At 48.5% G+C, this 3,229-nt stretch overlaps 1 pseudogene; it reads left to right on the top strand.

Moving 5' to 3' along the window:
* The window catches only part of LOC133339140 (E3 ubiquitin/ISG15 ligase TRIM25-like), a 41,157-nt pseudogene extending 38,214 nt beyond the window's left edge, over positions 1-2,943 (top strand).
* Positions 2,944-3,229: the final 286 nt, after the last annotated feature.

The following is a 3,229-nucleotide window of genomic DNA, read 5'->3' as shown; positions in this document are numbered from 1 at the left end:
CATTGGTAACACCAGAAATTACCAGTCCCAAGTTAATCTCAACACAGATCAATATCAACCGGTCTCACTCTGAAATATTTGTCTTGCAAGTCAGTGTTTGTCCTCATGAGGGTGGCGAGATGTTAACTACCTCGCCTGGTATACCGCAGGTCGTGGATTTAATCCCATCCCTGACGTCCTTATATATTTGTAGTTTTCACGTTTCCCTCCATGGACGCATGGATTTTTCTCCGGGTCCTCCAGTTTTTCACTCCACATTTGAAAACGTACGTTTAGAGTATTGGGCTGCTATAAATTTCCACGAGATGAACCACTTCGTTGAGCTATCATTTGTGGCCAGGTCGCTTCTGAAAAAGAGCTACATAGCTCCGTGGGACTTACGTGGAAAATTAAAAATAAAGTAGTTATTAGTTGACTATCAAGCGGTCTCACCCTGAAACATTTGCCCCGTAAGTCAGTGTTGGTGATCATAAGGTCATAAGCCAAGACTTTGGAGTTTATATTCCACCCACGGTGTTGCAGTGGAAACTCCACTGATCACAAGGGATTGGAAGTAGAGTCACAGTAACGCGTCTCTCTCTCCCACAGGGGCACCTGGAGGAGACGCGCAGGTAAAAGACGACTTTCACTCACGACTCGACACACGACATGGGACTGAGTGTGGGGCGCAGACAGTGAGACACTGCCGTGTGTGGGGATGCTGTGTGTGGTGATGCCGTGTGTGGGGATGCTGTGTGTGGTGATGCTGTGTGTTATGAGGCTGTATAATGATGCTGTGTGTGATGATCCTGTGTGGTAATGCTGTGTTGATGCTGTGTGCGTTTATGCTGTGTGTTGATACTGTGTGGAAATGTTTTTTGTGGTAATAGTAATTCTGAGTGGTGATGCTGTAATTGTGGGATGAGTGATGATGCTGTGATGCTTGTCTACGTGGAGCTGTGATGATCTTGTGAGTGACGATGCTCTATGTGAGACAGTGGCCATGTCTGTTCTGCTTTCACAGGAGAGGGAGGGCTACAGCAGCTCCACCCTCAGCTCCCAGCCAAGAGGACATTGCCTTGCTTCAAGTCCTGGAGACAACTGCAGTCAAACTCCTGTGTGAGTTCTCCAGTGTGAATCATGGGTGATGGGGCCATCTTCACAATAAATGATCACCGTGTGTGTGTGCACGAGGGAAACAAAGGTGACCAGGCGTAGTGCTGTCTACCAAGCCCCCCATGTGCTGTGCCAGCTTTCAAAGGTGCTGATTTGTCTGTAAAGGCTACTCAAGTGCTGTCCGTAAAGGCTACTCGGGGATATATTTCTACTAGGGAGACAAAGGTGGTCGGGCGTGGTGCTGGTCACCCACCTCGTGTGCCATGCCAGCCATCATAGACCTTTACGGACAGCACTTGTCTCAATAGTCTGTGAAGGCTACACAAGGGGTCTTAGTCTTTGTTCACATCCCAATGCAGGACCCTACTGAACAGAGCCATGAGACTCAGTGTGGTGTTCTTGGGTAAATAATCGGCAATAAGTCAGTGGTAATTGTGATGGTGATATGGAGTGTGTGCCTGTGAATGTGTCTATGCATTTGTTCGTGGGGAGAGCGGTAGCACAGTGGTTAGCACACTGCACTACGAACCCAGTTACCTGGGTTTGATTACCCACCATGTCTAATATCAGTAGCAGGTGATATCTTATCCAGTCCAAGGCCTCTACTGGGCAGTTTCAACCTCAAATGAGTTCCTGATGCTGGTAATGGTCATAATGATGGTGATAGTGGTCGTGATGATGGTGGTACTGATGCTGATGTTAGTGATGTGAGTGATGGGAATGGTGATAGCATTGGTGATGGTGTTGGTTGTGGTGATGTCAGTGACGGTCGTGGTGATGGTAATGATGGTGACATTGGCGATAATATAGGTGGTGAAGGTTGTGATGGTTTTGCTGATCGCGCTGATGGTAGTAGAGGTGATATTGGTTATGGTGGTCATGGTAGTGATGGTGGTGATGATGATTTTGATGGTCGTTGTGATGGTTATGATGATGGTCGTGTTGGTGATTTTGGTGATAGTGATGAAGATTGTGGTGATGGAAATAGTGGTGATGGTAGTGATGGTGGTGATTGTTTGTGATGGTGCTCGTGGTGGTGATGATGGTTGTGATGTTGCTTATTACTATATTAATGCTGCTGATGTTCATAGTGTTGATGGTGGTGATGGTGATGTTTATGTTGTTGTCATCGATGATATTGATGGCAAGGATGCTTGGTGATGTGTATGTTTGTGATGTTATTGCTGATGGTAAAGATAATGATTGGTGATGGTGGATGATGGTGATGACGGTGTTCTGTAGTGATGTTGTCATCGCTGTTGTCACAGACGGACGCTCACCGACTCTGGACACAAACTCTGCTAATAACAGACTCCAGATCTCCTCGGATCTCAGGATGATGACAGGGGTCCGTGACTCCCAGGGTCGCCCCGATCACCCACACCGGTTTGATGGCTGTGCACAAGCCCTGTGCTGTGAGAGCTTCTCGTCGGGCCACCACTACTGGGAGGTGGACGTGGGGGATGCGCGGTTGTGGCGGGTTGGAGTCGCGTACGGGACGATTCCACGGAAAGGACGTGGTGGTGCTGCACAGCTGCTGGGAGGGAGCAACGCGTCCTGGTGTTTAGAGAAACGTGACGACAACTTCTCAGCGTTTCATGGTGGAGTGAAGACTGCACTGTCGGTAAGGGGTGCCCCCTCCCTCCGCAGAATCGGGCTTCACCTGCACTGGGAGGGGGGGCTCCTGGCGTTTTACCGTGCCGACTCCATGGAGGTGATCCACGAGGTTCGGCAGAGATTCTCGCAGCCTCTCTACCCTGGGATGTGGGTGAATAATTATAATCAACCATTGAAGATCGTGGATCTGAGTCGTGCATCCTGAGGATGAAGAGAGATAGAAACCCAATAAACGGTGGAGAGGGGGCTGGTGAGGAGAGGGCGAAGTGAGGGTGAGGGGCAGGTGGAACGGAGGGTCAGGTTAGGTTCAAGTTCATGTATTAGGTGTAGCCCTGTGAGCCATTCGGCTCTTGAATCAGGTGCAACCGCAACAAACAAAAAACAAACAAAAATTAACCAAAACATCTTAAAGTGAATATGTGACTGAGTGCAAACAGAAATCCAAGAAAAGACAGCAAAATATTGCAGAAAAAAATCACCGTACACAACGCTGTGTGCAAAAATCCCAGTGGGATGC

The sequence above is a fragment of the Lethenteron reissneri genome, unplaced genomic scaffold, assembly GCF_015708825.2.
Source record: "Lethenteron reissneri isolate LAM-NWPU_2019-01 unplaced genomic scaffold, ASM1570882v1 scaffold_1640, whole genome shotgun sequence".
NCBI classification, from domain to species: domain Eukaryota; kingdom Metazoa; phylum Chordata; class Hyperoartia; order Petromyzontiformes; family Petromyzontidae; genus Lethenteron; species Lethenteron reissneri.
Note: the sequence above shows the minus strand (reverse complement) of the source record. Positions and strands in the feature narration are given on the sequence as shown.